This window comes from Xenopus tropicalis, chromosome 10, assembly GCF_000004195.4.
Source record: "Xenopus tropicalis strain Nigerian chromosome 10, UCB_Xtro_10.0, whole genome shotgun sequence".
Taxonomy (NCBI): domain Eukaryota; kingdom Metazoa; phylum Chordata; class Amphibia; order Anura; family Pipidae; genus Xenopus; species Xenopus tropicalis.
This window is the reverse complement of record NC_030686.2, coordinates 51,635,333-51,657,757: the sequence shown is the minus strand read 5'-3', so window position 1 is coordinate 51,657,757 and position 22,425 is coordinate 51,635,333. Positions and strand designations below refer to the sequence as shown.

General features: G+C 54.5%; 1 protein-coding gene across 2 annotated transcripts in view; it reads right to left on the bottom strand.

Annotated features, from left to right (window-relative positions):
- tex2.2 (testis expressed 2, gene 2) overlaps window positions 1–17,136 on the bottom strand; it is a 37,126-nt gene extending 19,990 nt beyond the window's left edge. Inside the window, exon 1 of one of the 2 annotated variants that reach the window (XM_012954690.3) lies at window positions 16,993–17,136. The gene's annotated coding sequence lies outside the window, so the exon portion shown is untranslated. The remainder of the gene's footprint in view (window positions 1–16,992) is intronic. The other variant, XM_012954689.3, reaches the window with a different exon arrangement.
- Between the last annotated feature and the right edge of the window lie 5,289 nt (window positions 17,137–22,425).

The following is a 22,425-nucleotide window of genomic DNA, read 5'->3' as shown; positions in this document are numbered from 1 at the left end:
CCCCCAGGTCTCACCCCCCCTTTCTCCTTCTGGGGGGGCACAAGCAGAACAACTGGAGCCCCCAGGTCTCACCCCCCTTTCTCCTTCTGGGGGGGCACAAGCAGAACAAACTGGAGCCCCCAGGTCTCACCCCCCCCTTTCTCCTTCTGGGGGGGCACAAGAGAACAACTGGAGCCCCCAGGTTCTCACCCCCCCTTTTCTCCTTCTGGGGGGGCACAAGCAGAACAACTGGAGCCCCCAGGTCTCACCCCCCCTTTCTCCTTCTGGGGGGGCACAAGCAGAACAACTGGAGCCCCCAGGTCTCACCCCCCCTTTCTCCTTCTGGGGGGGCACAAGCAGAACAACTGGAGCCCCCAGGTCTCACCCCCCCCTTCTCCTTCTGGGGGGGCACAAGCAGAACAACTGGAGCCCCCAGGTCTCACCCCCCCCTTTCTCCTTCTGGGGGGGCACAAGCAGAACAACTGGAGCCCCCAGGTCTCACCCCCCCCTTTCTCCTTCTGGGGGGCACAAGCAGAACAACTGGAGCCCCCAGGTCTCACCCCCCCCTTTCTCCTTCTGGGGGGGCACAGGCAGAACAACTGGAGCCCCCAGGTCTCACCCCCCCTTTCTCCTTCTGGGGGGCACAGGGCAGAACAACTGGAGCCCCCAGGTCTCACCCCCCCTTTCTCCTTCTGGGGGGCACAGGCAGAACAACTGGAGCCCCCAGGTCTCACCCCCCCTTTTTTCCTTCTGAGGGGGCACAAGTAGAACAACTGGAGCCCCCAGGTCTCACCCCCCCTTTCTCCTTCTGAGGGGGCACAAGCAGAACAACTGGAGGCCCCCAGGTCTCACCCCCCTCCTTTTTCCCTCTGGGGGGGCACAAGCAGAACAACTGGAGGCCCCCAGGTCTGACCCCCCTCCTTTCTCCTTCTGGGGGGGCACAAGCAGAACAACTGGAGGCCCACAGGTCTCACCCACCTCCTTTTTCCTTCTGGGGGGGCACAAGCAGAACAACTGGAGGCCCCCAGGGCAGAAGGGAGGTGTGACTGCTAACCCTGACCCCATACTCCATGGCTGGAGCGGATAGGCCAAGTCTGATACACAAATGTGCCCGGCAGGATTGCCAGCTCATGGGGTATAAATGCAGCGTGTATATATATATTATATAGTGGGCCCTGCTGCGCTGCCACCTTGCTGATTAATAACTCCCCGTACCTTACAGTTATGCCCAAGGCACAATATTGCCCCAAACTCTGACATTCTGATTGGCGAGCCTGCCAGGCACTTAGTAACGTACAACTCCTACTGGTAACGGGTACAGGTAATGGGCACAGGTAACGGGAACTGAACATGGGCTTTCTCCTTTGCCCAAGAGAAGGGAGACTAGAATGGGAACTGGCCCCAGGGGAGCAGTGAGCCTGGCACCTACAGAAGGGCAGCTGGTAATGCCAGCCTTGGCTACTACTACTGGCACCTACACAAGGGCAGCTGGTAATGCCAGCCTTGGCTACTACTACCGGCACCTACACAAGGGCAGCTGGTAATGCAAGCCTTGGCTACTACTACTGGCACCTACAGAAGGGCAGCTGGTAATGCCAGCCTTGGCTACTACTACCGGCACCTACACAAGGGCAGCTGGTAATGCAAGCCTTGGCTACTACTACTACTGGCACCTACAGAAGGGCAGCTGGTAATGCCAGCTTTGGCTACTACTACTGGCACCTACACAAGGACAGCTGGTAATGCCAGCCTTGGCTACTACTACTGGCACCTACACAAGGACAGCTGGTAATGCCAGCCTTGGCTACTACTACTGGCACCTACAGAAGGGCAGCTGGTAATGCCAGCCTTGGCTACTACTACTGGCACCTACACAAGGGCAGCTGGTAATGCCAGCCTTGGCTACTACTACTGGCACCTACACAAGGGCAGCTGGTAATGCCAGCCTTGGCTACTACTACTGGCACCTACACAAGGGCAGCTGGTAATGCCAGCCTTGGCTACTACTCCTGGCTTTGCAGCCCATCTCCTATTAATATTGCAGGGAGGAAAGCGATACCCGCACCTCTCACTTGCACTGTAACGTGACGCCATTTGTACGGGGCCTTGTTCTGCCCTCTAATTACATGTGTACTTCATGCAATAATAATGCCAACAGGTGGCAACTCAGCCCTCGGCCTTAAGTACCCAACAAATCATTGCAAACGGGCACTCAGATTTGTGCAGATTGGGCCAAACAGCAAGGCCAGACCCAGGGGACGTGCCACAGATACAGATTGGGCCAAACAGCAAGGCCAGACCCAGGGGACGTGCCACAGATACACAGATACAGATTGGGCCAAACAGAAAGGCCAGACCCAGGGGACGTGCCACAGATACACAGATACAGATTGGGCCAAACAGCAAGGCCAGACCCAGGGGACGTGCCACAGATACAGATTAGGCCAAACAGAAAAGCCAGACCCAGGGGACGTGCCACAGATACAGATTAGGCCAAACAGAAAAGCCAGACCCAGGGGACGTGCCACAGATACAGATTAGGCCAAACAGAAAAGCCAGACCCAGGGGAAGTGCCACAGATACAGATTGGGCCAAACAGAAAAGCCAGACCCAGGGGACGTGCCACAGATACACAGATACAGATTAGGCCAAACAGAAAAGCCAGACCCAGGGGACGTGCCACAGATACAGATTGGGCCAAACAGAAAAGCCAGACCCAGGGGACGTGCCACAGATACACAGATACAGATTGGGCCAAACAGCAAGGCCAGACCCAGGGGACGTGCCACAGATACACAGATACAGATTGGGCCAAACAGAAAAGCCAGACCCAGGGGACGTGCCACAGATACACAGATACAGATTGGGCCAAACAGCAAGGCCAGACCCAGGGGACGTGCCACAGATACAGATTAGGCCAAACAGCAAGGCCAGACCCAGGGGACGTGCCACAGATACAGATTGGGCCAAACAGCAAGGCCAGACCCAGGGGACGTGCCACAGATACACAGATACAGATTGGGCCAAACAGAAAAGCCAGACCCAGGGGACGTGCCACAGATACACAGATACAGATTGGGCCAAACAGAAAAGCAAGACCCAGGGGACGTGCCACAGATACACAGATACAGATTGGGCCAAACAGAAAAGCCAGACCCAGGGGACGTGCCACAGATACACAGATACAGATTGGGCCAAACAGAAAAGCCAGACCCAGGGGACGTGCCACAGTTACAGATTGGGCCAAACAGAAAAGCCAGACCCAGGAGATTAGGCCAAACACAGAATTTAGAATGAGGTGGGCACACATCAGGACGAGTTGGGCGCAGGGTGCAAGCTTGGAGTCTCTCTGTGCCAATCCCGTGGGCTCACTGTAAATAGACGTTTGGCAGCCATAGTGCCAGCTGAACAGACAGTCCCTAGAGGAGGGAGAAGCAGCTGAGCGCACAAGGTACATCCTGTTTGTACAAAGCTGCTAGTCACAAGGCTTGTGTTAGTACTGGATAGGGGCCAGCACCCAAGCACGGCTACTTGCCTTTATACACCTCCATATTCCCAGCTCCATAACCCGCTCATCCATGGTGGCACTTCTAGCCATTCTGTATTCTGGAAATAGCTTGTCCCTGTCTAGCAGCCAATCAGCTTTGAGCTTTTACTGATCTGGTGAAGCCGGAACACAGCGATATGATTGGCTTCTGCGTGCTAATAAACTGGCACAAGCTTTCCTTTGATGCCACAAGCCCGATGCCTCGCCTCGTGCCACTTCTCTCAATCAACTTGATGATTGACTGACGCTGGCAACGTTTCCCCCAAACCGAGGAAGAAAAGCACAGAGTATAATGACTCCTACCCCCCTGAGAATACCCGGGTACCGTGGCACTGCCCCCGCACCGACTCCCCTAAGCACAGAGTATAATGACTCCTACCCCCCTGAGAATACCCGGGTACCGTGGCACTGCCCCCGCACCGACTCCCCTAAGCATAGAGTATAATGACTCCTACCCCCCTGAGAATACCCGGGTACCGTGGCGCTGCCCCCGCACAGACTTCCCTAAGCATAGAGTATAATGACTCCTACCACCCTGAGAATACCCGGGTACCGTGGCACTGCCCCCGCACAGACTTCCCTAAGCACAGAGTATAATGACTCCTATCACCCTGAGAATACCCGGGTACCGTGGCACTGCCCCCGCACAGACTTCCCTAAGCACAGAGTATAATGACTCCTACCACCCTGAGAATACCCGGGTACCGTGGCACTGCCCCCGCACAGACTTCCCTACGCATAGAGTATAATGACTCCTATCACCCTGAGAATACCCGGGTACCGTGGCACTGCCCCCGCACCGACTCCCCTAAGCACAGAGTATAATGACTCCTATCACCCTGAGAATACCCGGGTACCGTGGCACTGCCCCCGCACAGACTTCCCTAAGCACAGAGTATAATGACTCCTATCACCCTGAGAATACCCGGGTACCGTGGCACTGCCCCCGCACAGACTTCCCTAAGCACAGAGTATAATGACTCCTACCACCCTGAGAATACCCGGGTACCGTGGCACTGCCCCCGCACCGACTCCCCTAAGCACAGAGTATAATGACTCCTATCACCCTGAGAATACCCGGGTACCGTGGCACTGCCCCCGCACCGACTCCCCTAAGCACAGAGTATAATGACTCCTACCCCCCTGAGAATACCCGGGTACCGTGGCACTGCCCCAGCACCGACTCCCCTAAGCACAGAGTATAATGACTCCTATCACCCTGAGAATACCCGGGTACCGTGGCACTGCCCCCGCACAGACTCCCCTAAGCACAGAGTATAACGACTCCTACCCCCCTGAGAATACCCGGGTACCGTGGCACTGCCCCAGCACCGACTCCCCTAAGCACAGAGTATAATGACTCCTACCACCCTGAGAATACCCGGGTACCGTGGCACTGCCCCCGCAGAATGTGAGTTCATTAGCCAGACAGACTGCATTGCAAGTACAGTGCTTGGCTACTGACCCCCACACATACAAGGTGGTTCTTGAGTGACCCATGAGTATCACCTCACCAGTAAAGTCACCTGGGCCGGTTTCCCCCATATGTGGCCCGCTACAGAGTAAAAGGTGGCCATATCCCATAAGATCCGCTCGCTTGGCAACCTTGCGAAGTGAGTGGATCTTCTCCTGATATTCTCACCTACGGGTGGGCGATATCGGGCTAATTTGATAATTGGAATTAAAACTGCGGGCATAGGTGCAGTCGGTTCGGGGACCGTATCAACGAGCTGATCCGAAAAATGAAACCTGCCCGATCGAGATCAGCCGCTGATTTTAGGCCAGATGTTTGGGCGGCCAGATTCAGCTAAATAGAGAGCCTGTATCCCCCCATGTGCATCAGCCGTCGTCTCCCTTCCGTGCCATTAGGGGTTAATTGTGCATTAGAGGGAACTGGATCCCTGGCCCACTAATCTCCCCTGTGCAATGGGGGGAGAGCCGGCCGGGCAAGGTCACATCCCTACAATCAGACGGGGATTAGATTTCTATTTGGCGGCTTTAGACTCTCAGTTCTGTTGTGCCCCGACCCGCGCAGTGCGGCGCTGAGAGCCATACAGAGCCGGATTAAGAGATTGGGCCGAATGCCTTTGTACACAATTTACTGTTTGTTCCGCTCCAAGCTGGGGGGGGGGGTCCCAGCCTTATTTCATTCAAGAGAAAACGGATTTCAAACTACCGATTAGACTGCTGAGCGGACCATGTAGCCTCAACCCAAACCCAAATCCAAATCCAGCAGAACCGTTTCTAACAAAGGATTTCATTATTTGTCCTTCATTCCCCGCAGGCCCAGGAAAATGCCATGGGGGCACCCTTTGTAGCCTGTATTTCTAACGACAGCCCGAGGCGTGGCCTGCACAAGCAGTCCCTTTGTGGTTGCTAGGGTCAGTGGGCATAGCAACCAATGAGCAGATAATATGGGGAAGTACAGCTGGGAGGTGGATAAAGCCCAGACTTGATAAGACTAGGAGAAGTTAATGATTAAGTGACTGCCCTGGGGGTTGGACTCACTATTTGCTATAGGAGATAAACAAGGTGGTACCCTGCGGTGCCAGTGTGCCAAGCGCTAGTGATTGGTGCTCCAGGGACACTCCCAAAGCTCAGCACAAATCCTCTCATTACCTTCTCTTGTTAAACATGGCAGGGCCCCTAAGTGACATGTGGGGGACCCACAACTGTGTCTCCATTAGCTCTCGTGGGAAGGGCAGGTTAGTTTCTATTCTAGACTGTAGCTAGCTATACACTAAGTGACTGCCCACTGTGCCCCACAAAACAGTCAGTAATGGGGGGCTCACAATGCACAGAGCAGAAGGGCACCACACTCACTATACAGTGGCACCATGGCAGCTTGGGCCCTATAATCATACCATACAGTCGTTCTGCCTCTTGGCATGGCAACAAACTAACCCTGGTACTGCAGCTACCCCCATGGCACATACACTAAGGATATTACTAGCAGGAGGGCTCACCTTTGTACCTCAGCTCATTTATGTACAACTGGCCGAATGTGAGTCACAATTAGTCATTAATGGGCCGCTCCTCACGTGCACAGAAATAACTGAACTACAGCGACTGGCAATGCCACCATGCCAGCTTTGGCACCTTTGCCTGACCAATGTGCCCTCTATTCCCTGGCTGTCCAGCAAATTGCCAAACCAAGGGGGTTAATCTGAAGTTGCCCCTCCCGTTGCAGCTATAACTGCCCCTACCCTTATGCTAGTTGGTTGCTGGGAGTTGCTCCTGCTCAGAACATTAGTGAGGTTGGGCACGGGTGTTGGGGCTCACAGTCGGGATTCAGTAGGGTTGAGGTCAGGGTTGTGGTGCCGACACAGGGCACAAGGGGAGATGTTGGGTGGGTTTCCTTCTGATCACCAATGATTCATGGGTCCCACTGCAGGTAGAAAGCCCAAAACTGCCCAGATTCATACAAAGTGAATGGGGATCCAGGTCCAGAAAGCCATATGGGTGCACTGAGTTCTGGGGTGTCACGGGAAAGCCACATGGTTGCGCTGAGTTCTGGGGTGTCACGGGAAAGCCACATGGTTGCGCCGAGTTCTGGGGTGTCACTGGAAAGCCACATAGACACTGGCAGAACACAAAGAGTCGGTTCTGGAAGGCAGAACATTTTACTTCCCACGTCAAGCTGCACAATGCCACGGCCTACTTACATTTCCCAGCAGGTAATGCCAGCCCCCCCCGGGTACCTATATCATTCCTCCCCTGCTAACCAGTTGGGCACGGCCTACTTTTCATGGAGAATGAACATTTCCTCTCGGGAACAGTAAGTGAGTGACACCCCACTTTGCCCCAGGGCTGTCTCAGGCCCCCAAAAATCTCCCCAAGCAATGTTGCCTGACAGTGGTAACTCACATGCCCCCCCCCCACGTGCCCGTGCCATACAGTAGACAGTAGCAGAGGGCCCCGGCTCCTAATGCCACGTGTGTGTGACAGAAAGCAAACAGAGCAAAGAGAGGAAAGATTGAGCAAGACGGCGAGTAGGCAGGGATCAGGGGAGGCAAGAAGTGTCGCTTCACCGAACAAACTGCCCCGCAGCAAATGCCATGTAACATACATGTAAATGTTTCCTGTTCTACAAGGATACCCAGGGGCCACACGTGTTCAGCTGATTTAATCTTCCAAAGTCTTACAAGTCCCTGATAGGGGGGGAATGATCTGTACCAGCAACAGCCCCCCCTACAGTGTGCACCTAGTATCGGGGTACCATTGTGCTGTAGGAGCTATCCTGATTGGCTGAACCAGCAGCACCAAAGGTACGGTAACTTCAACTTCACTACGGACACTGTGGCACCCCCCATCACTCTCAGGGTACAGCCTGACACCGTGGCACCCCCCCATCACTCTCAGGGTACAGCCTGACACCGTGGTACCCCCATCATTCTCAGGGTACAGCCTGACACCGTGGTACCCCCATCATTCTCAGGGTACAGCCTGACACCGTGGTACCCCCATCATTCTAAGGGTACAGCCTGACACTGTGGCACCCCCATCACTCTCAAGGTACAGCCTGACACCGTGGTACCCCCATCATTCTCAGTACGATGCCCAAATCCCTACACAGGGTCCCAGAGGGCAAGTAGGAGTCACATGACAACGATAGCCAATGATGGAATCCTGCACCAACCAGCTAAACAGGAATAAGAGCAGAGACTCACAGACATATTTCTTCCTATGTGACAGCAAAGTGCATGTTAGTGTTAGATGCACCCTCTCCTGTCTGCACCCCCAGAAACACCGCATATCTGCCCTGCCCCCAAACCGCGCTAAATTACTGCCATGTTCTACTGTTCCGCAGCACTCACGCAACTCCCTGCAATATCATGAGTGGTGCTGCCATAGGCACTTACCTGCAATACACCTCTACTGGGGTACCCCCATAATGCTCAGGGTACAGGAAGCTGCTAAACACCCCCATAATGCTCAGGGTACAGGAAGCTGCTAAACACCCCCATAATGCTCAGGGTACAGGAAGCTGCTAAACACCCCCCATAATCCTCAGGGTACAGGAAGCTGCTAAATACCCCCATAATCCTCAGGGTACAGGAAGCTGCTAAACACCCCCCATAACCCTCAGGGTACAGGAAGCTGCTAAACACCCCCCATAACCCTCAGGGTACAGGAAGCTGCTAAACACCCACATAATCCTCAGGGCAGAGGAAGATGCTGGGGACCCCCATAATCCTCAGGGTACAGGAAGCTGCTAAACACCCCCATAACCCTCAGGGTACAGGAAGCTGCTAAACACCCCCATAATCCTCAGGGTACAAGAAGATGCTGGGCACCCCCATAATGCTAATGGGTACAGGAAGATGCTGGGCACCCCCATAACCCTCAGGGTACAGGAAGCTGCTTAACACCCCCATAATCCTCAGGGTACAGGAAGCTGCTTAACACCCCCATAATCCTCAGGGTACAGGATGCTGCTGGGCACCCCCATAACCCTCAGGGTACAGGATGCTGCTGGGCACCCCCATAACCCTCAGGGTACAGGAAGATGCTGGGCACCCCCATAACCCTCAGGGTACAGGAAGATGCTGGGCACCCCCATAACCCTCAGGGTACAGGAAGCTGCTGGGCACCCCCATAATCCTCAGGGTACAGGAAGCTGCTTAACACCCCCATAATCCTCAGGGTACAGGAAGCTGCTGGGCACCCCCATAACCCTCAGGGTACAGGAAGCTGCTGGGCACCCCCATAATGCTCAGGGTACAGGAAGCTGCTAAACACCCCCATAATCCTCAGGGTACAGGAAGCTGCTAAACACCCCCATAACCCTCAGGGTACAGGAAGCTGCTGGGCACCCCCATAACCCTCAGGGTACAGGAAGCTGCTGGGCACCCCCATAACCCTCAGGGTACAGGAAGCTGCTGGGCACCCCCATAACCCTCAGGGTACAGGAAGCTGCTGGGCACCCCCATAATCCTCAGGGTACAGGAAGCTGCTAAACACCCCCATAATCCTCAGGGTACAGGAAGCTGCTAAACACCCCCATAATCCTCAGGGTACAGGAAGCTGCTTGGCACCCCCATAATCCTCAGGGTACAGGAAGCTGCTGGGCACCCCCATAACCCTCAGGGTACAGGAAGCTGCTAAACACCCCCATAACCCTCAGGGTACAGGAAGCTGCTAAACACCCCCATAATCCTCAGGGTACAGGAAGCTGCTAAACACCCCCATAACCCTCAGGGTACAGGAAGCTGCTAAACACCCCCATAACCCTCAGGGTACAGGAAGCTGCTAAACACCCCCATAATCCTCAGGGTACAGGAAGCTGCTGGGCACCCCCATAACCCTCAGGGTACAGGAAGCTGCTGGGCACCCCCATAATCCTCAGGGTACAGGAAGCTGCTGGGCACCCCCATAATCCTCAGGGTACAGGAAGCTGCTGGGCACCCCCATATAACCCTCAGGGTACAGGATGCTGCTGGGCACCCCCATATAACCCTCAGGGTACAGGAAGCTGCTGGGCACCCCCATATAACCCTCAGGGTACAGGATGCTGCTGGGCACCCCCATAACCCTCAGGGTACAGGATGCTGCTGGGCACCCCCATAACCCTCAGGGTACAGGAAGATGCTGGGCACCCCCATAACCCTCAGGGTACAGGAAGCTGCTGGGCACCCCCATAACCCTCAGGGTACAGGAAGATGCTGGGCACCCCCATAACCCTCAGGGTACAGGAAGCTGCTGGGTACCCCCATAATCCTCAGGGTACAGGAAGCTGCTTAACACCCCCATAATCCTCAGGGTACAGGAAGCTGCTGGGCACCCCCATAACCCTCAGGGTACAGGAAGCTGCTGGGCACCCCCATAATCCTCAGGGTACAGGAAGCTGCTGGGCACCCCCATAACCCTCAGGGTACAGGAAGCTGCTAAACACCCCCATAATCCTCAGGGTACAGGAAGCTGCTAAACACCCCCATAATCCTCAGGGTACAGGAAGATGCTGGGCACCCCCATAATCCTCAGCGTACAGGAAGCTGCTAAACACCCCCATAACCCTCAGGGTAAAGGAAGCTGCTGGGCACCCCCATAACCTTCAGGGTACAGGAAGCTGCTGGGCACCCCCATAACCCTCAGGGTACAGGAAGCTGCTGGGCACCCCCATAATCCTCAGGGTAGAGGAAGCTGCTGGGCACCCCCATAATCCTCAGGGTAGAGGAAGCTGCTGGGCACCCCCATAATCCTCAGGGTAGAGGAAGCTGCTAAACACCCCCATAATCCTCAGGGTACAGGAAGCTGCTGGGCACCCCCATAACCCTCAGGGTACAGGAAGCTGCTGGGCACCCCCATAACCCTCAGGGTACAGGAAGCTGCTGGGCACCCCCATAACCCTCAGGGTACAGGAAGCTGCTGGGCACCCCCATAACCCTCAGGGTACAGGAAGCTGCTAAACACCCCCATAACCCTCAGGGTACAGGAAGCTGCTAAACACCCCCATAATCCTCAGGGTACAGGAAGCTGCTAAACACCCCCATAACCCTCAGGGTACAGGAAGCTGCTAAACACCCCCATAACCCTCAGGGTACAGGAAGCTGCTGGGCACCCCCATAACCCTCAGGGTACAGGAAGCTGCTAAACACCCCCATAACCCTCAGGGTACAGGAAGCTGCTGGGCACCCCCATAACCCTCAGGGTACAGGAAGCTGCTGGGCACCCCCATAACCCTCAGGGTACAGGAAGCTGCTGGGCACCCCATAACCCTCAGGGTACAGGAAGCTGCTGGGCACCCCCATAACCCTCAGGGTACAGGAAGCTGCTGGGCACCCCCATAACCCTCAGGGTACAGGAAGCTGCTGGGCACCCCCATAACCCTCAGGGTAGAGGAAGCTGCTGGGCACCCCCATAATCCTCAGGGTAGAGGAAGCTGCTGGGCACCCCCATAACCCTCAGGGTACAGGAAGCTGCTGGGCACCCCCATAACCCTCAGGGTACAGGAAGCTGCTGGGCACCCCCATAACCCTCAGGGTACAGGAAGCTGCTGGGCACCCCCATAACCCTCAGGGTACAGGAAGCTGCTGGGCACCCCCATAACCCTCAGGGTACAGGAAGCTGCTGGGCACCCCCATAACCCTCAGGGTACAGGAAGCTGCTGGGCACCCCCATAACCCTCAGGGTAGAGGAAGCTGCTGGGCACCCCCATAATCCTCAGGGTAGAGGAAGCTGCTGGGCACCCCCATAACCCTCAGGGTAGAGGAAGCTGCTGGGCACCCCCATAACCCTCAGGGTACAGGAAGCTGCTAAACACCCCCATAACCCTCAGGGTACAGGAAGCTGCTGGGCACCCCCATAATCCTCAGGGTACAGGAAGCTGCTAAACACCCCCATAATCCTCAGGGTACAGGAAGCTGCTAAATACCCCCATAATCCTCAGGGTACAGGAAGATGCTGGGCACCCCCATAATCCTCAGGGTACAGGAAGCTGCTGGGGGGCACCCCCATAACCCTCAGGGTACAGGAAGCTGCTAAACACCCCCATAACCCTCAGGGTACAGGAAGCTGCTGGGCACCCCCATAATCCTCAGGGTACAGGAAGCTGCTAAACACCCCCATAATCCTCAGGGTACAGGAAGCTGCTAAATACCCCCATAATCCTCAGGGTACAGGAAGATGCTGGACACCCCCATAACCCTCAGGGTACAGGAAGCTGCTAAACACCCCCATAACCCTCAGGGTACAGGAAGCTGCTGGGGGGCACCCCCATAACCCTCAGGGTACAGGAAGCTGCTGGGCACCCCCATAATCCTCAGGGTACAGGAAGCTGCTGGGCACCCCCATAATCCTCAGAGTACAGGAAGCTGCTGGGCACCCCCATAACCCTCAGGGTAGAGGAAGCTGCTGGGCACCCCCATAACCCTCAGGGTACAGGAAGCTGCTAAACACCCCCATAACCCTCAGGGTACAGGAAGCTGCTGGGCACCCCCATAACCCTCAGGGTACAGGAAGCTGCTGGGCACCCCCATAACCCTCAGGGTACAGGAAGCTGCTGGGCACCCCCATAACCCTCAGGGTACAGGAAGCTGCTAAACACCCCCATAACCCTCAGGGTACAGGAAGCTGCTAAACACCCCCATAATCCTCAGGGTACAGGAAGCTGCTAAACACCCCCATAACCCTCAGGGTACAGGAAGCTGCTAAACACCCCCATAACCCTCAGGGTACAGGAAGCTGCTGGGCACCCCCATAACCCTCAGGGTACAGGAAGCTGCTAAACACCCCCATAACCCTCAGGGTACAGGAAGCTGCTGGGCACCCCCATAACCCTCAGGGTACAGGAAGCTGCTGGGCACCCCCATAACCCTCAGGGTACAGGAAGCTGCTGGGCACCCCCATAACCCTCAGGGTACAGGAAGCTGCTGGGCACCCCCATAACCCTCAGGGTACAGGAAGCTGCTGGGCACCCCCATAACCCTCAGGGTACAGGAAGCTGCTGGGCACCCCCATAACCCTCAGGGTAGAGGAAGCTGCTGGGCACCCCCATAATCCTCAGGGTAGAGGAAGCTGCTGGGCACCCCCATAACCCTCAGGGTACAGGAAGCTGCTGGGCACCCCCATAACCCTCAGGGTACAGGAAGCTGCTGGGCACCCCCATAACCCTCAGGGTACAGGAAGCTGCTGGGCACCCCCATAACCCTCAGGGTACAGGAAGCTGCTGGGCACCCCCATAACCCTCAGGGTACAGGAAGCTGCTGGGCACCCCCATAACCCTCAGGGTACAGGAAGCTGCTGGGCACCCCCATAACCCTCAGGGTAGAGGAAGCTGCTGGGCACCCCCATAATCCTCAGGGTAGAGGAAGCTGCTGGGCACCCCCATAACCCTCAGGGTAGAGGAAGCTGCTGGGCACCCCCATAACCCTCAGGGTACAGGAAGCTGCTAAACACCCCCATAACCCTCAGGGTACAGGAAGCTGCTGGGCACCCCCATAATCCTCAGGGTACAGGAAGCTGCTAAACACCCCCATAATCCTCAGGGTACAGGAAGCTGCTAAATACCCCCATAATCCTCAGGGTACAGGAAGATGCTGGGCACCCCCATAATCCTCAGGGTACAGGAAGCTGCTGGGGGGCACCCCCATAACCCTCAGGGTACAGGAAGCTGCTAAACACCCCCATAACCCTCAGGGTACAGGAAGCTGCTGGGCACCCCCATAATCCTCAGGGTACAGGAAGCTGCTAAACACCCCCATAATCCTCAGGGTACAGGAAGCTGCTAAATACCCCCATAATCCTCAGGGTACAGGAAGATGCTGGACACCCCCATAACCCTCAGGGTACAGGAAGCTGCTAAACACCCCCATAACCCTCAGGGTACAGGAAGCTGCTGGGGGGCACCCCCATAACCCTCAGGGTACAGGAAGCTGCTGGGCACCCCCATAATCCTCAGGGTACAGGAAGCTGCTGGGCACCCCCATAATCCTCAGAGTACAGGAAGCTGCTGGGCACCCCCATAACCCTCAGGGTAGAGGAAGCTGCTGGGCACCCCCATAACCCTCAGGGTACAGGAAGCTGCTAAACACCCCCATAACCCTCAGGGTACAGGAAGCTGCTGGGCACCCCCATAATCCTCAGGGTACAGGAAGCTGCTAAACACCCCCATAATCCTCAGGGTACAGGAAGCTGCTAAATACCCCCATAATCCTCAGGGTACAGGAAGATGCTGGGCACCCCCATAATCCTCAGGGTACAGGAAGCTGCTGGGGGGCACCCCCATAACCCTCAGGGTACAGGAAGCTGCTAAACACCCCCATAACCCTCAGGGTACAGGAAGCTGCTGGGCACCCCCATAATCCTCAGGGTACAGGAAGCTGCTAAACACCCCCATAATCCTCAGGGTACAGGAAGCTGCTAAATACCCCCATAATCCTCAGGGTACAGGAAGATGCTGGGCACCCCCATAATCCTCAGGGTACAGGAAGCTGCTAAACACCCCCATAACCCTCAGGGTACAGGAAGCTGCTGGGCACCCCCATAATCCTCAGGGTACAGGAAGCTGCTAAACACCCCCATAATCCTCAGGGTACAGGAAGCTGCTAAATACCCCCATAATCCTCAGGGTACAGGAAGATGCTGGGCACCCCCATAATCCTCAGGGTACAGGAAGCTGCTGGGGGGCACCCCCATAACCCTCAGGGTACAGGAAGCTGCTAAACACCCCCATAACCCTCAGGGTACAGGAAGCTGCTGGGCACCCCCATAATCCTCAGGGTACAGGAAGCTGCTAAACACCCCCATAATCCTCAGGGTACAGGAAGCTGCTAAATACCCCCATAATCCTCAGGGTACAGGAAGCTGCTGGGCACCCCCATAACCCTCAGGGTACAGGAAGCTGCTGGGCACCCCCATAATCCTCAGGGTACAGGAAGCTGCTGGGCACCCCCATAATCCTCAGGGTACAGGAAGCTGCTGGGCACCCCCATAACCCTCAGGGTACAGGAAGCTGCTGGGCACCCCCATAATCCTCAGGGTACAGGAAGCTGCTGGGCACCCCCATAACCCTCAGGGTACAGGAAGCTGCTAAACACCCCCCATAACCCTCAGGGTACAGGAAGCTGCTAAACACCCCCATAACCCTCAGGGTACAGGAAGCTGCTAAACACCCCCATAATCCTCAGGGTACAGGAAGCTGCTAAACACCCCCATAACCCTCAGGGTACAGGAAGCTGCTAAACACCCCCATAACCCTCAGGGTACAGGAAGCTGCTAAACACCCCCCATAACCCTCAGGGTACAGGAAGCTGCTAAACACCCCCATAACCCTCAGGGTACAGGAAGCTGCTAAATACCCCCATAATCCTCGGGGTACAGGAAGATGCTGGGCACCCCCATAATCCTCAGGGTACAGGAAGCTGCTGGGGGGCACCCCCATAATCCTCAGGGTACAGGAAGCTGCTGGGCACCCCCATAACCCTCAGGGTACAGGAAGCTGCTAAACACCCCCCATAACCCTCAGGGTACAGGAAGCTGCTAAACACCCCCATAACCCTCAGGGTACAGGAAGCTGCTAAACACCCCCATAATCCTCAGGGTACAGGAAGCTGCTAAACACCCCCATAACCCTCAGGGTACAGGAAGCTGCTAAACACCCCCATAACCCTCAGGGTACAGGAAGCTGCTAAACACCCCCCATAACCCTCAGGGTACAGGAAGCTGCTAAACACCCCCATAATCCTCAGGGTACAGGAAGCTGCTAAATACCCCCATAATCCTCAGGGTACAGGAAGATGCTGGGCACCCCCATAATCCTCAGGGTACAGGAAGCTGCTGGGGGGCACCCCCATAACCCTCAGGGTACAGGAAGCTGCTAAACACCCCCATAACCCTCAGGGTACAGGAAGCTGCTGGGCACCCCCATAATCCTCAGGGTACAGGAAGCTGCTAAACACCCCCATAATCCTCAGGGTACAGGAAGCTGCTAAATACCCCCATAATCCTCAGGGTACAGGAAGCTGCTGGGCACCCCCATAACCCTCAGGGTACAGGAAGCTGCTGGGCACCCCCATAATCCTCAGGGTACAGGAAGCTGCTAAACACCCCTATAACCCTCAGGGTACAGGAAGCTGCTGGGGGGCACCCCCATAACCCTCAGGGTACAGGAAGCTGCTGGGCACCCCCATAACCCTCAGGGTACAGGAAGCTGCTAAACACCCCCATAATCCTCAGGGTACAGGAAGCTGCTAAACACCCCCCATAACCCTCAGGGTACAGGAAGCTGCTAAACACCCCCATAACCCTCAGGGTACAGGAAGCTGCTAAACACCCCCATAATCCTCAGGGTACAGGAAGCTGCTAAACACCCCCATAACCCTCAGGGTACAGGAAGCTGCTAAACACCCCCATAACCCTCAGGGTACAGGAAGCTGCTAAACACCCCCCATAACCCTCAGGGTACAGGAAGCTGCTAAACACCCCCATAACCCTCAGGGTACAGGAAGCTGCTGGGGGGCACCCCCATAACCCTCAGGGTACAGGAAGCTGCTGGGGGGCACCCCCATAACCCTCAGGGTACAGGAAGCTGCTGGGGGGCACCCCCATAATCCTCAGGGTACAGGAAGCTGCTAAACACCCCCATAACCCTCAGGGTACAGGAAGCTGCTGGGGGGCACCCCCATAATCCTCAGGGTACAGGAAGCTGCTAAACACCCCCATAACCCTCAGGGTACAGGAAGCTGCTGGGGGGCACCCCCATAACCCTCAGGGTACAGGAAGCTGCTGGGGGGCACCCCCATAACCCTCAGGGTACAGGAAGCTGCTGGGGGGCACCCCCATAACCCTCAGGGTACAGGAAGCTGCTGGGGGGCACCCCCATAACCCTCAGGGTACAGGAAGCTGCTGGGCACCCCCATAACCCTCAGGGTACAGGAAGCTGCTGGGGGGCACTAGAGGCATTTTGTTAGCCTGCACATTACACAGAGAAATGTCACCCAGCCCAGGACAGAGCGCCTTGCCCTTACCGTCTCCGAGGTTCATTTCCCAGCCGCTCCCGGCACCGCCGCCCGTCTCTTCCCAGGGCCGTGTGACAGAAACGAAGCAGTGAGACAGCGACAATCACTGCCAGTCTGCTGGATCAGCTAGCTCTGCAATCTATTTATCAGGCCTGCCCAAAGAGAAGGCGGAACCAGAGCGTAAGTCATTCGGTGGCCGCGTACCAAGCCTCGCTTTAGAGCAGGAGTCTAGCTACTGATTGGACACAGGGGATTAAGTGTAAAGAAGTAGAACCAGAGCTGCCTGTTGATCCGTCATGCCCCAGTAAGAGCTGGCCCTAGAGCAAAGGTGGGATCTGCCCCTGAATATACATACACAATACATTGTTTATACAATATGATCATTATTGTGTGGAAAGGTGAGCAATAAATCAAATAATGTGCAAAGCAGCTCACTCAAGTGTTTATCAGTGCTCCCATTCACAGCAAATCAAAAGAAGAGCCAGCTAAACCGTAAGATTCAACATACAACAAGGCATTGTCTTCCCATTGTCTGCCTGATGCCAGCCACTCTTCTGATGCATGGCATGCCATTGGGCACTGGGTCACATGATTGCCTCCATACAGATTCCAGGGTTTGATTAGAAACTCCCGTTTGGCACAGTGATACATATAAGCCCTGTCACATGGAAGCTGCCTGTGCCACAAATCTCCAGCTCTGATCACACTGTCTTTTGTCTGGCTTTTATTTCCTGCAATTTCATATTTGCCAGACATTGAACTTGCTTGTCTCCTAACTATGGCCTACTGGGCTGCAGTCACTGTTCCCTCTATTTCCTTCTCCACTACTTGTGCAAAAAAATAATTTGTATTCTCACATTTTCAGAGCCGTCAACCCACCCCATGTCATGGGAGGGATAATGATCCACTCCAGGCCTTTCTGAGACCCTATTTCATCTCATCATTTAGTGTGAAGAGGAATTCAGGCCTAAAAAAAAGACTGGATCATTATATCCTTTATGACGGGGTTGGTTGACAGCATTTTAAACTTGCGTGAACATTTTTAAAGGCTTAGGTCAGAATGGGTTCAAAACTTGGTGTTTTCACACAATATTCTTTGTGCGCACCACAATTAGTTTTGTGCCCTGTCCTCCAAATTTGTTTAGAGGGAACAGTGGCTGCAGTCAAAGATCATGGCTGCCTCTCTCCTAGTTATTAGTCCACTGCCTGCCAGGAAAGCAAATATGAGCAAAAAAAAATTCCATATTTCAACCAAAAAAAAACAGAGCATCAGGATACAAATGTAGAAAACGTACAGGTTAGGAGAGTGGTCCAGGTGCGCCAGACTCTCAGCTCAAGGAGTGGAAATCCATTATACAGCAATATATAGGCATTGGGCACTCTAGCAATCCTCAACTGCCACAAAAAATATGATAAATAGGTCAAGGTTTAGGCAAAATTTTCAAATCATATGATTTTTAGTATGTGGGCACAACTATCCTGACCATTATGCATGTACTGCGGATATAATTGGGCAGGTTGCCAGACTAGGGGGAGTGGGTTAGGGGTGTTTGTCCCACAATATGGCTCCCTTGTACCTCATACTGAGCTGCCAGACTAGAGGGAGTGGGTTAGGGGTGTTTGTCCCACAATATGGCTCCCTTGTACCTCAGACTGAGCTGCCAGACTAGAGGGAGTGGATTAGGGGTGTTTGTCCCACAATATGGCTCCCTTGTACCTCAGACTGAGCTGCCAGACTAGAGGGAGTGGATTAGGGGTGTTTGTCCCACAATATGGCTCCCTTGTACCTCAGACTGAGCTGCCAGACTAGAGGGAGTGGGTTAGGGGTGTTTGTCCCACAATATGGCTCCCTTGTACCTCAGACTGAGCTGCCAGACTAGAGGGAGTGGGTTAGGGGTGTTTGTCCCACAATATGGCTCCCTTGTACCTCAGACTGAGCTGCCAGACTAGAGGGAGTGGATTAGGGATGTTTGTCCCACAATATGGCTCCCTTGTACCTCAGACTGAGCTGCCAGACTAGAGGGAGTGGATTAGGGGTGTTTGTCCCACAATATGGCTCCCTTGTACCTCATACTGAGCTGCCAGACTAGAGGGAGTGGGTTAGGGGTGTTTGTCCCACAATATGGCTCCCTTGTACCTCAGACTGAGCTGCCAGACTAGAGGGAGTGGGTTAGGGGTGTTTGTCCCACAATATGGCTCCCTTATACCTCAGACTGAGCTGCCAGACTAGAGGGAGTGGATTAGGGGTGTTTGTCCCACAATATGGCTCCCTTGTACCTCAGACTGAGCTGCCAGACTAGAGGGAGTGGATTAGGGGTGTTTGTCCCACAATATGGCTCCCTTGTACCTCAGACTGAGCTGCCAGACTAGAGGGAGTGGATTAGGGATGTTTGTCCCACAATATGGCTCCCTTGTACCTCAGACTGAGCTGCCAGACTAGAGGGAGTGGATTAGGGATGTTTGTCCCACAATATGGCTCCCTTGTACCTCAGACTGAGCTGCCAGACTAGAGGGAGTGGATTAGGGATGTTTGTCCCACAATATGGCTCCCTTGTACCTCAGACTGAGCTGCCAGACTAGAGGGAGTGGGTTAGGGATGTTTGTCCCACAATATGGCTCCCTTGTACCTCAGACTGAGCTGCCAGACTAGAGGGAGTGGATTAGGGGTGTTTGTCCCACAATATGGCTCCCTTGTACCTCAGACTGAGCTGCCAGACTAGGGGGAGTGGATTAGGGATGTTTGTCCCACAATATGGCTCCCTTGTACCTCAGACTGAGCTGCCAGACTAGAGGGAGTGGATTAGGGGTGTTTGTCCCACAATATGGCTCCCTTGTACCTCATACTGAGCTGCCAGACTAGAGGGAGTGGGTTAGGGGTGTTTGTCCCACAATATGGCTCCCTTGTACCTCAGACTGAGCTGCCAGACTAGAGGGAGTGGGTTAGGGGTGTTTGTCCCACAATATGGCTCCCTTATACCTCAGACTGAGCTGCCAGACTAGAGGGAGTGGATTAGGGGTGTTTGTCCCACAATATGGCTCCCTTGTACCTCAGACTGAGCTGCCAGACTAGAGGGAGTGGATTAGGGGTGTTTGTCCCACAATATGGCTCCCTTGTACCTCAGACTGAGCTGCCAGACTAGAGGGAGTGGATTAGGGATGTTTGTCCCACAATATGGCTCCCTTGTACCTCAGACTGAGCTGCCAGACTAGAGGGAGTGGATTAGGGATGTTTGTCCCACAATATGGCTCCCTTGTACCTCAGACTGAGCTGCCAGACTAGAGGGAGTGGATTAGGGATGTTTGTCCCACAATATGGCTCCCTTGTACCTCAGACTGAGCTGCCAGACTAGAGGGAGTGGGTTAGGGATGTTTGTCCCACAATATGGCTCCCTTGTACCTCAGACTGAGCTGCCAGACTAGAGGGAGTGGATTAGGGGTGTTTGTCCCACAATATGGCTCCCTTGTACCTCAGACTGAGCTGCCAGACTAGGGGGAGTGGATTAGGGGTGTTTGTCCCACAATATGGCTCCCTTGTACCTCAGACTGAGCTGCCAGACTAGAGGGAGTGGATTAGGGATGTTTGTCCCACAATATGGCTCCCTTGTACCTCAGACTGAGCTGCCAGACTAGAGGGAGTGGATTAGGGGTGTTTGTCCCACAATATGGCTCCCTTGTACCTCATACTGAGCTGCCAGACTAGAGGGAGTGGGTTAGGGGTGTTTGTCCCACAATATGGCTCCCTTGTACCTCAGACTGAGCTGCCAGACTAGAGGGAGTGGGTTAGGGGTGTTTGTCCCACAATATGGCTCCCTTGTACCTCATACTGAGCTGCCAGACTAGAGGGAGTGGATTAGGGGTGTTTGTCCCACAATATGGCTCCCTTGTACCTCAGACTGAGCTGCCAGACTAGAGGGAGTGGATTAGGGGTGTTTGTCCCACAATATGGCTCCCTTGTACCTCAGACTGAGCTGCCAGACTAGAGGGAGTGGATTAGGGATGTTTGTCCCACAATATGGCTCCCTTGTACCTCAGACTGAGCTGCCAGACTAGAGGGAGTGGATTAGGGATGTTTGTCCCACAATATGGCTCCCTTGTACCTCAGACTGAGCTGCCAGACTAGAGGGAGTGGATTAGGGATGTTTGTCCCACAATATGGCTCCCTTGTACCTCAGACTGAGCTGCCAGACTAGAGGGAGTGGGTTAGGGATGTTTGTCCCACAATATGGCTTCCTTGTACCTCAGACTGAGCTGCCAGACTAGAGGGAGTGGATTAGGGGTGTTTGTCCCACAATATGGCTCCCTTGTACCTCAGACTGAGCTGCCAGACTAGGGGGAGTGGATTAGGGGTGTTTGTCCCACAATATGGCTCCCTTATACCTCAGACTGAGCTGCCAGACTAGAGGGAGTGGATTAGGGATGTTTGTCCCACAATATGGCTCCCTTGTACCTCAGACTGAGCTGCCAGACTAGAGGGAGTGGATTAGGGGTGTTTGTCCCACAATATGGCTCCCTTGTACCTCAGACTGAGCTGCCAGACTAGAGGGAGTGGGTTAGGGATGTTTGTCCCACAATATGGCTCCCTTGTACCTCAGACTGAGCTGCCAGACTAGAGGGAGTGGATTAGGGGTGTTTGTCCCACAATATGGCTCCCTTATACCTCAGACTGAGCTGTCAGACTAGAGGGAGTGGATTAGGGGTGTTTGTCCCACAATATGGCTCCCTTGTACCTCAGACTGAGCTGCCAGACTAGAGGGAGTGGGTTAGGGGTGTTTGTCCCACAATATGGCTCCCTTATACCTCAGACTGAGCTGCCAAACTAGAGGGAGTGGATTAGGGGTGTTTGTCCCACAATATGGCTCCCTTGTACCTCAGACTGAGCTGCCAGACTAGAGGGAGTGGATTAGGGGTGTTTGTCCCACAATATGACTCCCTTGTACCTCAGACTGAGCTGCCAGACTAGAGGGAGTGGATTAGGGGTGTTTGTCCCACAATATGGCTCCCTTGTACCTCAGACTGAGCTGCCAGACTAGAGGGAGTGGATTAGGGGTGTTTGTCCCACAATATGGCTCCCTTGTACCTCAGACTGAGCTGCCAGACTAGAGGGAGTGGATTAGGGGTGTTTGTCCCCACTAACACTATTCTCAAAACTCCTAATAATCACTTTCTAAAGGAAGCACTTTTCCAGTCACAATCATCTCCTATGCACTTGTTCCAATTCCTATTTTGTTTGTGTGTTGCCTCTTCCTAGTCGATTGTAAGCTCCTTGGGGTTGAAGTCTCATCCCAACTGTGTGCTAGAACTCCTTGCACTTAAGTATTAATTGTCATTGTTTCATTTATAACTGTACCCCTGTTTGTGTTTTTACATTGTAATGCACTGCATACATTTGTAGTGCTAAATCAAAAAATAAATATATCACCCATCCTGCTAGCCCATACCCCC